The sequence below is a fragment of the Bos indicus x Bos taurus genome, chromosome 11, assembly GCF_003369695.1.
Source record: "Bos indicus x Bos taurus breed Angus x Brahman F1 hybrid chromosome 11, Bos_hybrid_MaternalHap_v2.0, whole genome shotgun sequence".
NCBI lineage: Eukaryota > Metazoa > Chordata > Mammalia > Artiodactyla > Bovidae > Bos > Bos indicus x Bos taurus.
Genome location: NC_040086.1, coordinates 89,660,291 through 89,673,234, shown reverse-complemented (window position 1 = coordinate 89,673,234; position 12,944 = coordinate 89,660,291). Strand labels below are relative to the sequence as shown.

The 12,944-nt window shown below is 38.5% G+C and overlaps 1 pseudogene; it reads right to left on the bottom strand.

The window, feature by feature from the left end:
* Positions 1 to 10,164: 10,164 nt before the first annotated feature.
* Positions 10,165 to 10,499, bottom strand: LOC113900773 (annotated as a pseudogene).
* Between the last annotated feature and the right edge of the window lie 2,445 nt (positions 10,500 to 12,944).

Below are 12,944 nucleotides of genomic sequence, written 5' to 3'. Positions count from 1 at the left end.
AGTATGATTGATTTTCATGCATCTTATTTTTGACTCCAAGAAGCCAAGCCTCATCAAAATTTTCACATGGAAATGTCTCAGTTCACAGATCTGACTGCGTTTAACACAGGAGAAGCCTCAGCTTGTCCATTTAAACTCTCCTTCACAAGGAAAGCACTGCTTATCTTCTCAAATATAAGTCATAGTTGTTTCCCTTTTCAGGTTATAGCCATTTGCAGTGACTCACAGTGAGGTCAAGATTTTTGGCATTAAACTAAATTGAGTCAGTGGCCTGATTTGTCCATCCAGCCTCCTTAGTCACCATGGTGCTCAGTTGTGAGTGCACGCACAGATACCCTCACACTCTCTCACACACTCATGCACACACCTGTGGGCTGCAGCCCTTGGACCCACACGCATTCCTGGAACAGGCTCTGGGTGCATGCACTCCATACCTCCCTCCAGAGGCCATGCAACCTGTGTCCATCCTCCGCTCCACAGGGCCACTCCCCTGTGTCCTTGGGGCTCAGATCTACAGTCACCTCTGCAGGGAGATGTCCCCAACACAGGTGCCTCCCCCTCACTCCGTGATGAGAGGTCTCTGTGTAAATAAACTGCCATCCAAGACAGGTCGGAATATCTGCTCAGAGCAGAGGCTGGGGAATCATCTGACTGATTGAAAGCCAATTTCATTACTGACAAGTTTTAAAAAAAATACCATCAGATCACTTTTTTAGTCTTCAAATGAGAAGTATAGTAACTCAACAATACTAGGATTACAAGTATTCATTCAAATGATTAATCCAAGTACATTGATTGTTTATTATAGTTCTTGTCTTATACATTACTTATTATATTAAATACATATGGTATATATTTTAATGGGCTTCCCAGGTGGCACTAGGGGTAAAGAACCCACGTGCCAATGCAGGAGACATAAGAGATGTAGAGTTGGGAAGATCCCCTGGAGGAGGAAATGGCAACTCACTCCAGTATCCTTGCCTGGAGAATCCCATGGACAGAGGAGCCTAGTGGGCTATGGTCCATGGGGTCACAAAGAGTTGAACATGACTGAGGCAACTTAGCATACACACATATTTTAACATACTGTATTAATGATATTATTATTTACCAGGTCCTATCTGGAATAGATACTGAGTTGACACCTGGGAAAGACACCCTTTTGTTTTCCCAAGACACAGAAAATGATACACTGGTGCCTCTCCTGGGTCTTATTCAAAAAATTGTCCATGTTGTAGGTTCTTCTGCTCTGTCCTAAACATCTTTTCTAAACCAGCTAACTCCATGTCAAAATAGTATAATAAACTCATTATCAAGAGGGTTCTTAGTTCTTACAATGGTTTCTTAGGTTGAACTTCTAATTTCTGTTTTAGGGCAAGATCAGTTTTTCTTAACAGCCTTGATTCTTTTATTTATTTATTTTTGCTTTTTATTTTGTATTCGGGGTATAGCCCATTAACAATGTTATGATGGTTTCAGGTGGACAGCCAAGGGATTCAGCCATACATACACTTGTACACATTTTCTCCCAAACTCCCCACCTGTGTAGTCTTATTTCTAAACCTTTTGTTGAAGCAAAAACTTGGGGATATAATTTACACTTTTATCAGATTTTCTAGGGTCCCATGAGTTTAAAAGGTGTAGAAAACCCTCCCTCACTCTTGGTGGATGTGAAAGTCTTAGCTATCGGGAGCACATGAAACAGACACGCAATGAACCTGCAGGACAGGCAGGTGTGGTCCAGTCTTGCAGATGCTGTTGTCCTCTTGGCCTTAGAACACAGGGCTGCTGCCTCTGCACTGCACTTCCGTCAGTTGGACCATACGCCTCTTCAGGGCAGGATGTATCTCCTCCTTAGAATCTTACACACATGATACATGCTGAGTAATCATATACATACACATGCTTGTTCTGTCATGTCCAACTTGTTGCAACCCCATGAACTGTAGACCATCAGGTTCCTCTGTCCATGAGATTCTCCAGGCAAGAATCCTGGAGTGGGTTGCCAAGCCCTCCTCCAGGACATCTTCCCAACCCAGGGATGAAATCTGTGTTTTCTGGTTTGCAGGCAGATTCTTTACTGCTGAGCCACAAGGAAGCCCATACATACACCTAGACAAAGTGTATTACTCCCATATAATGTCTCATCACAAATCCTATTGTGATGTAGTGAACTGACACTGGAATCTCCTTTCTACTTTCTGTCCCCAGTCTCCTGACAGTGATACCCTGAGGTGATTCCAATGAAAGGCTAATGCTGCTTTCTACACATCATGAAACTTGAACTTCTATTTATTGAGTGCTAACTGACTTTCAGGAGCTGTTCTGAATGTATACACATTCACTTTTTGAATCCACACAATAGTCCTAGGAAATAAGTCTTATTATCATCATCATTTTACATCGAAAAAAATGAAACACAGAGAGTCTGAGTAATAAATTCCAGGTCATTTATACAGTAAGTGGCAGAAAAAACATTCAAGCCAGGCAATCTGCTCTAGGAGCCATGCTCTATTTACACACAGTCTTCTCAAGGCCAGCAAAATACTGCTGGATGTGTTTTTAATGCATAAAATACATACTTAAATTACTATAATGGCTTTTAGAAGATGCTGAATTTTAATATAGAAATGAAAATGATCATGAAATTAACAGAAAAATGAAGATATGTGATTTTATGTGTCAATTGCTCTTTTAAATTTTCCAGATTTGAAACAAATTGGAAAAATTTAAATAAAGAAAAACAAAGAAAGGGTAGTCCTGGAAGGCAAAGGGAGAATTAATTAAAAAAATATGTACTCAACCATGGTGAAAGACATTCAAGATGAGGGCTGAGAACTGATTCTTTAGTTTAGTGTCTTGATGTCATTGGGAGTCTTAAAGAAGAGAGAGCTACCTTGATGGAGGAGTTGAGATGAAACCTCAATTTGAATATGTCCAAGCAAAAGAGAGAAGAGAGCAAAAGACTGAAAAGAGATAACCTAATCTTGGAACATTTCTGAAAAGGGAACATAGAGCACAGAGGAGGCTGCTTTTGTTGTTCTCTTCTGTTTTATTTAGATGTGAGCTAAAAGTGTACGTCTGCAGGCTTTGGAAAGGGAAGTTAATGATATAGGAAGGCGAGGGGAAAGTTGCTGAAATGACCCCATTGAGTAGGAGAGAGCACACAGATGCAAGAGCTGGCCTTAGGGACACAGATGCCCACAGCACCAGATGAGAAGGAGACTGAACACAGATGAAGTGGGCACGGTATGTTGGAGTCAGGGAGCATGTGGGATTTCAGTCCTGTTGATTTGTACCTTCTCACTGATAAAACCCTGATGTTGGGAAACATTGAAGACAGGAGGAGAAGGGGATGACAGAGGATGAGATGGTTGGATGGCATCACTGACTCAGTGGGCATTAGTTTGAGTAAACTCCTGGAGTTGGTGACAGACAGCGAAGCCTGGCGTGCTGCAGTCCATGGGGTCGCAGAGAGTCGGACACAACTGAGCGACTGAACTGAACTGAACTGATAAAAGAAGTCATCAGCTGAGCATGATGAGATAGACAAAGTGTTAAAGGTTTGAGAAAGTCAAGGCTTCACCTAGACATTTAGGAGAGCGAAAAAGAGAGTCTGTCGGGGAAATGCAGCAACAATCAGTGGTGCCCCTACAAGTCCATGTAAATTAGGAGCAGCTAAAGTGAGATGGGCTTCCCTTGTAGCTCAGTTGGTAAAGAATCTGCCTGCAGTGCAGGAAACCCAGGTTCGATCCCTAGGTTGGGAAGATCCCCTGGAGAAGGAAATGGCAACCCACTCCAGTATCCTTGCCTGGAAAATCTCATGGACAGAGGAGCCTGGGGGGCTGCAGTCCATGAGGTCGCAAAGAGTCGGGCATGGCTGAGCAACTAACACTTATTAAAGTGAGACCAGTCTGCTTGTCTGTCTTCCTCGCCACCACTCAGCTGCACAGTGCAGGCTGGGGCTACTCGGAGGGTAGGCTAAGCCAAGGTTTGAACTTTGCTGGAAAAATTAGAACCAAAGAAGAGGCTTGCAAGAAGAGATCATAACGGTGGGCTCTGGAATCTAAGCTGGGAACCAACAAGTGAAGGCTGGAGGAAGGCAAGAGAGTGTGAAATTTAGCAACATGGCAGACTCAGTGGATGGTCATGCCCAGGTATATTGAAAAATTGTTTGGTTTTGGGTCTTTGAGAAGAATGTAATGGTTTGAGAGTAATGTGCTGTATTAAATACAACAGTTATATACTGAACATTTTAGGTAGATTGAGCTATTGGGGGTATTATAAATTCCAATATAGGTGAGTCTACATAAAAATTCTCATTTTCTCAATGTAATTTCCACAACAGTCACAGAATGACAGAACACAAGATAGCATTGCTGCTACAAGCTGATAACAGAAATAATCAAATGCCCATCCTCAGTAAGGTGTCATTTCACAACTGCTCACTTCTGGGGGATGCTCTTGTTTTGTCAGTGTTTTGTGTTCAATCATAGAATCAAATAATGTATAAAATGGCATTACATACATTTGGAAATGAAGCTCCTTTTCATGAAGTATTCAATTGTAGCAAACACTCTGGGGGATTTTTCAGACAATTCATAAAGGTCATTTGGCTTGAAAAGAATTTGTATCTGGGTTTGTGCTTAGCTGAAAAGTTCATCTCTTAGAAGAAATATGTACTGCATGTTGATAGCACATTAATGTTTTGTGATATTCTATTTTATGAGGTTATTAATTTTAAATAAATGTATGAATAGAATCCAAACTGGAAACACTACAGAGAATGTTGCTTCACTTTTCAGTCTCCAAGTCCTAAATATTAATAATCAGAAAAATGCTTTTAAAGGCCAATTTGGAGCTAATTTTGCTTATAAACTTTTTCCTATTCTGCTTCCATGCCTCCTTTGAAGTCTTTACAACATGCTCAAAATCAGGTCTGAAGACACTGTGGAGATGCATGCAATGGGAAAAGACAAATCCTCTCACCCACTTGGAAGAGGGGTAGGAAGGTGGCCTGGGCAAAAGCCATGACAAGTCTCCTGTAGCTTATCTTTTGAAAGAAATTATCAATTCATCCAGAGTTTTTATAACCTGCTCCACTGCCTTCTAGCATTTTCCCCTTTCTACTCTCTGGTGAGATGACTAAAACAAATCTGGTTCTGTAAGTGTGAATTTTTTTTCCCCTTTCACAATGTGTATAGTTTTCTTTTTGTAGTCAGAGACAACAGATGTCTCAAGGACACAACAAGCCACTTTTTATATATTTTATTCTGCATATGATAGACCCTTCAGTCCAGAAACACTTCAACTCTAGTGAACTGTCTTGTATTATCTCCTTGATTATTTCAGTAATTGTTTTCTCTCTTACATTTCCCTTCTTCTCTCTTTCGAGAACTCTGTCATTTGAATGTTAAACGTCCTGATTTTGCATCCTTTTTCTTTAGCTTTTCATCATTTTGTCTTTCTCAATCTGAGATAGCTCTTTAACTTTATAGTTTAACCTTTCTACTCAGATTCTACTTTTATTATGATTTTTAATATCCTAGGTCACTTTTTTGTACTTTGCACAAGTGGGTTAAATCAATCATCACAAACTCATCTCCCCTTAGCTTTCAAAATTTTGTTCTTGTCTCTTTTCTAAAGCTTTTTGTCTTTATGAATTTATGCCTTTTAAATAGGGCCTTTGTTTTCATTTTAATAGGATTTTCAAGTAATTGGTTTAATTGTACATTGTTTTCTTGGGGCTGCCCCTGTAGCTTAGTAATAAAGAATCTGCCTGCAGTGCAGGAGACTCAGGAGAGGCTGGTTCAATCCTTGAATTGGGAAGATCCCCTGGAGGAGGGCATGGCAACTCACTCTAGTATTCTTGCCTGGAAAACTCCATGGACCAAGGAGCCCAGAGGGCTATGGTCCATGGAGTGGCAAAGAGTTGGACACAACTGAAGCAACTAAGAATATTGTTTTCTTATTAATTATATTTTGCTTCTGATTCTCTTAAGTAAAATTTATTTTAAAAATACACTGTAGGGCATGTGTCTTTTAACATAATTTACCTCAAATATTTTTGAATTTAGGCAAATGTATATATATGTACATATATACATATATATGATGCTTAGTATTGTATTTAACAACAAGAAATAGCACATTTGACAAACAGAAATAATTTAAGCCTTTGCTTAGGAAAATAGTGCCAATATCAATAGAAAAATATCTAAATGGGCTTTAAGCTGAGCAGTTTTGCTTCAAGACAACTTTAAATAAGTAAAATAACTTGTGAGTAAAATCTCTCTATATATCACTAGAGAAAGAGACTGCCAAATATCTACCTCAATAAGAAATCTCCAACCATAACCAGGCACAGATATTTGAATACATTTCTGAAACGTAGTACTCAAGTTTTCCTTTTAAAGAAACTCCTTGGCTTTTCATATAATATTTCACCAAATAACCCACTCATATGAATGGAAACCTCATTATGGTAAAGTCCTATGTAACATAAATGATTATGTTCTAAAGAACTATGAAGTTTTGGTTGTATTCCAATTAAAACTCACCCTAGTGATGAATTATGTGAAATCTTTACTCTGAAGAATTCTGTGGAATCTTAGGTTGATTTTCTCCAGGATAAGACCAATTTGCAGATTTATTTTTTCCTACTTTGTATTCAGCACCCACTAAATGCCATGTGTATCTGTCTTCTATTCAGTCCCACCCTAAGGAAGAAAATGAAAAACTGTAAGAGTAAATTACAGGCAAATTGTTTCACGTTATATCTGGAAGCTTGTTATTGATGAAAACACACAATGATATTGTTGTTGTTGTTTAGTCACTAAGTTGTGTCCGACTTGTTGCGACCCTATAGACTGTAACCCACCAGACTCCATGTATATGTCTCTTAATGTCAGTTTGCTTCTTGAGGATGTTTATTTTCATTCTTGTAATCATAAAGTTCATTATCTAATCATATACATTAATCTTAAGAACAAAATGTTTTTATTAACCCTTGGTGTACTATCTAAGCCCATGAGAGCCAATTTTAGACTTGAGACTCTTTTATTAATCTCTCTTTTTTCCAGAATAGACATGTCATAACTTTTAGTTTCTTTCCTTAGAAATCTCCAAAAATATGAATTCAATTATTATCTGAGTCCATTTGTTTTCTTTATAAATGTAGAATAAATTGTGAAATTTCAGTGTTTTTATTTTTTCCAATACCTTAAATATTTTTCTAATTTACCTTCCTGGGAATATGTCATTATTACTCATAATTATTCTCAATGATGCTGAAAAGACAAAATAATTATGTCAGGGAAGAATAATGAACTCATCCAGAAGGACAATGCAGAGCTGAAATGAAACACCACTCTTGCATTGTCTTTTAGTTTTCTTGTTTTGCTGTCCAAGATATTGCATCATCTTTCAAGAAGGTATAAAAGATGTCTAGAGACACCATCATTAAATTTTTTTTGTAGTGAACCCTGAATGTAGTTGTGAATTTAGAATTTTTCACTCTGTCCATAAAAGCAAAAAGAAGAACATTTAAAAAGGAAGACATGTCACCACTATTCAAGATGAATACAAAAAGGTATCAGTGACACTTACGACATTAATGATAATCATAAAGTGGGTCATACACTCAAAAGCTCAGAAAAAAAGATTAGATGCATTTGCTCAACTCAACAATCAATAAGTGAATAATGCATATCTAAAAACAAAAGGGAAATACTGTGTTCCTACCCAGTTTATCATCCAATACAAAGAATTTCAGCACAAAATAATTGTGTCAGCCACCTGGAACAGCTCACTTTGCAAAAAGGATATATGGTATAATTGTCACATCGTTCATGATGTCTGTGCACAAAAATTTACTTGGTATGTTAGGTCCCTGAGTTGACAAAAGCTGAAGCCAGATGATCAGAGGAAATATAATGGGAAAATGTTGGATCAATCATTCAAATTGATATTTACCAATCTAAAATTGAATATATTTTTTGCAGTTTTGGAGGAAATGACTGCAGCTTTCTCTTCATCTTCTCACTTCATCTAAATTATTAGCTGTCAAAAAATTTAATAATGTATTTTAACAAAGTATGTGCAAGAATAAGAAGCATTAACAATGCATTGAAATCTTGATTTATTTATTTACAAGACAGATATGTTATTTATTTGTGCCTGTTGACAAGAGGTCAATTTGATTCAAAGACCTTTACTCCTGTAAAATACATACATATATATGTATGTGTGTGTGTGTGTGTATATATATATATTCAAAACCATATAAAAGTAAAATAAAAATCTGTGTTTTCTATGCTCAACTTCTTAAAGTTTCTAATAAGGTTAATTTTCACTATCCCTTTATTGGACCAGAGGATTCTTCTTCCTAGTATTTTGAGTGATAGTACCTATTCGGTTGAAGGCGTAAGATACAATAACTAAGATGCAATTTTTGTTTATCAGAAATCACAGAGCAGCAACGCAACTAGGATTGACAGCAAAGGGACCTATCCAATCAGTGTATGCGACACACTTGGTGCACAAATTTGAAAAAGAGCCCACCTATCCCCACACTAGGAACTGGTCATTTTGTTTTCATCTCTGTTATTGATTTGCTTGTTGAGAAGGAAGTCACTTGATGTCTCCAGTTTCCCCCCTTTTTTCACCTATAAAATGAGGATTTATATTAGAATCTGTGACTTCCAACTGGAAGGCTGAATTTTTTTTTAGGCTGAAAGTGTTTTATTTGGTCAACAAATGCATAAACTGAGGAGGGAAAAAACCTTTCTTTTTACCACCATCCTCTATTATGTACATCTGATAAACTTTATTTATTTGTATTATTTACATGGTCTCTTAAGGCATTTCAATTTTATTTTTTTCAGTCTCTTCTATTTCAAATATTTTATACCTCAGTGTATAATTTCTCTCCTGCCTTTAAAGAATTTATAACGTGAATTGAACCATAACTCATTGGCTACTGAAAAGAAATAATTAAAAGTACAGATAAATAATTGGAAGAAATAAATGATTATTAGAAACAGAGAGGAACAGAACTATTAATAATTCTCTCATTAGCATAATTCTAGTCAAATCAATTAAAAAATGTATAGTATCAATTCTCAAGGCCTCACCCAGGAAGAAAAACATAAAGAAACTTTTTTTTTAGGTTTAACTATGGAACAAATGAAATTTTACACAAGGAAAACACATGAAGCTCATATCTCTTAACATGGTAAAATAACTATATACTGAAAATATAGGACAAACTTGCTGGAGATGTAAGTGTTAAATGATGCAAAATGTTAAATAAAAAGAAAACTAATCTCCAGTGAGTTGCATGACTTTCATAAGGAAGCTCAGATAAATTATCTTACTGATGGACACCTCTCATTCCACAAATTAGACATATTCCTGAAAGGTTGAATATCAATTGGCTTTTTATAATTTGGGCTTCCCTGATAGCGCAGTTAGTAAAGAATCCCCCTGCAATGTAGGAGACCCCCTGTTCGATTCCTGAGTCGGAAAGATCTGCTGGAGAAGGGATAGGCTACCCGCTCCAGTATTCTTGGGCTTCCCTTGTGGCTCAGCTGGTAAAGAATCCGCCTGCAATGCAGGAGACCTGGGTTTGATCCCTGGTTGGGAAGATCCCCTGGAGAAGGGAAAGTCTACCCACTCCCGTATTCTGACCTAGAGAATTCCATGGACTGTGTAGTCCGTGGGGTCGCAAAGAGTCAGACACAACTGAGTGACTTTCACTTTCACTCTCTTATAATTTGAACTTTCTTCTATCTTAGGTTATAGAACAGATCATGGGTTCCCAGTATGGCACGGAACATTAATATAGAAGCATGACACTAGCCCTGTTCTTAGTCTCCGTAAGTCTAGACCCACATGGATGAGTGTGGGGCATACAAAGAATGTTCTAACATCCCCCATGTGCACCATGTTGGTCTAGGTCCAGTTTGCCAACTCTAACAAAGGCCAGCTGGAGTAAAGAAAGGCCAGGGCATGAGAAACGCCATTCAAAAGTCGAAAGGGATCATGGGAGGGCAGAGTAAGAGAAGTGAGAAACTCTGTAAATACCTACCAAAGTGGTATTAAAAAAAAAAAAAAAAGCAAACAAGCTCTGGCCAGCTTTACTAAAGAAAAATTGTGCATGATTTACCTTTCACCTGTCTGTCCTCACATGCTTCTGATGATGTTATATTAGAATGCTCTGGATCCGTGACAGCCAATGTGCATACTCTATAATATTTTGCACATGCTGTGCCCAATTCAATATCACCATTACCATTGTAGTGATGACCAACATGGCATAATACTCTACTTCAGCTTCCTCAAGGTTGGGCCGTCCATGAGGATGACCAGTTTCGCTTTGCTTTGTCTGATCATTTTCAGAGCCTGCTTGTACCCCAGTATATACTTTCCACTTTTCATGATGAGCTGGAGCTTAGGTTGATTGGCTCCAGTGACTTTTTCATCTTTACTGTGGCCATCAGGTTCCTGCTTTAGTGTGGGATGCCCTCAATCTAGAACACAGAGGACAAGACAGGAAGTTTAGGATCAAAGTTCCAAAATAAAAAAATTGTGAAATTGTGTAGAAGGAAAACATGACTTATTCATTAATACCCCCAAAATAGACCCCTCAAATTTCTTTGATTTGTAAAAGCTGAAGGAAAGCCCTTGATTCTTAACTCCATCCCCACAAACCTCCGCAGTCTTCTAAAGTCAGCCTTGCTGTCGTCACCCATCTGACCACTTCCATAGAGGTTTGTCATTTACCCTTCTTGCCCATGACTTATCGCACCCAGAACAAACCCCTTGTTTCCTGCATTCCCCCAGGCTTTTGTCCACACCACCTACATGTGCTACTTGTCATGCTTCTTCTTACTTAAAACAGTGTGTTTTACAGGTTCACCTCCTGGAAGGCAGGGACTCCTTGTCTCCACTGACCTCTTTTTCCACATATGTAGCCTGGAAAGGACACATATAAACTGCCATCATATGGTTTAAACAAATGCAGGATGACTGACTCAAAGTGGCTTAGTATAACAGGCAGATGGTTGCTGTAATGATTGACCACTCTGGTTTCTCTGTGCTTTTGAACCTAAACTATAGCCATGTGACTTGTGCCTGCAAATTGTGAATTAGTGCTTTTCTCACATCAGCAGTTTTAAGAGTTAGGGTTTCTTAGCTTTAACACTATCCTTCTGAATCCTATTGTGATGCAAGTGCTAGAACTCCATTCCATTGTAGCTCATTGTCTCTGGTTTCAGGTCTTAGCAGCAGCTAATGCCATCCTTTGGTCTTCTTACAAATTTGTATCATAGGTACAATTGATTTGCTTATCAATTTTCCTAGTAAGTGCTTATTTATAAGAATCATCAGCTCACTTCCCAACATGGAATATAAGTCTGTCATAATCTTTCCGGAGCATAATGAAAATACCACACAGAGAATCGAGTCATATTTTTGAGTGATGCTGGCATCTTAACTATATTTTGAGTCATTTGGTAAAATCTTACTTATGTCAAATAGGTATGTTTCCAAGATAAAGCATACATTTGGGGGTTGGAGAGGAAGACATCTTACATTCATTCCATACTCTTCTGTTTTCCTTTGATTCAAACATTTGATTTTTCTTTGCATACACAACACCAGTCACCATCAAAGCAGGGAGCCACTCAGCACCACAGTCCACACTCCAGCCTAGAAACCCACAGAACAACCACACAGGATCTCTTTGAAGTCGGCTTGAACACCACATGAGAGGATGGTAGCAAAGTGTGAGTAATATACAACCTCTAGTTTTACACACATTTCTAGATGAGTGTGTATTTGTTAAAAGATCACATTCAGGTAATTTCTGTCAGTGCAGTGGACACTTCATTAGACATTAATGCAGCCTCTCTATCAAAATGTAGAGTAACACAGGGAAGCGTTTGGCCACTGCTTCTGAACAAGTCCACGATGGTGGCCAGACAAAGGGGGTGCTGACATAACTGAAACAGCCATGGAAGGTGTGTGTGTGTGTGTGTGTGTGTGTGTGTGTGTGCACATTTCACACGCACGGGTTGGAGGGGGAGGTTCAGACAGGAAAGTTCTGAATGACCGATGGCCAACCTTTGTCTGAGAATTATTCCACCCTATTCACGGATCTTCCCCAAGCATCTCTCCCAAGAAAGATGCCTCCCAGGGAGACGGCCAGCTCAGAAGTGATCTCTCCCAGGTGGTTGGTACTAGGTCTTGGCAGCGAGGAACAGAGTTGTTGTTACTTTGAAATACTAAAACTTTGAAGGCACAATAAAATGTTCCCTTTAAAGTTCATTTGAAAGGCAAGTATAAATTTAGTGGTAGCAGGGCAGAGAAAAATCCCTAAAACAATAGTGTCATTTTTAAAATTTAAAATCCAAGCCTGTCCCATTTTTTCTTCCATGTTGATAAGGGGAAAGAGTCAGCACCAAGTTCACCAGGCCAAGCTTCCCACCACCACTCAGCTACTGAGAAAAGAGCACACCCTTGGCACACTGCACGTGGAAACAGGCTTGGAGCACATAGGTGTGCTGTTTGCTTGTCCTGCAAAGACCACCTCGGACACCCAGATTCCACAGGGAGTCCAGTGCACGCATTTCACGGGACTTTCTCTTTGCTTTTTTTCCCAGGTATTGAATGATGAAGAAGTGTAGAATAAATAACCATACACTCACCATCTCCATTCTGCAATCAATCACTTACTATATTTATTTTATCATAAGCCTAACTGCTATTTCTTCCCTAAACATCTAATGACCCATTTCATTTCTTTATATATGCATGTATTTATTCATTCATTTATTTTGCTGCATTTTAAAGTAAGTTTGGATGAGAACATTTGCTAGTTCAGGTGGCCAGTGGTTTTATTTGTACTTAATGCAAAGAAAACAAACTGAACAAATTGCTAT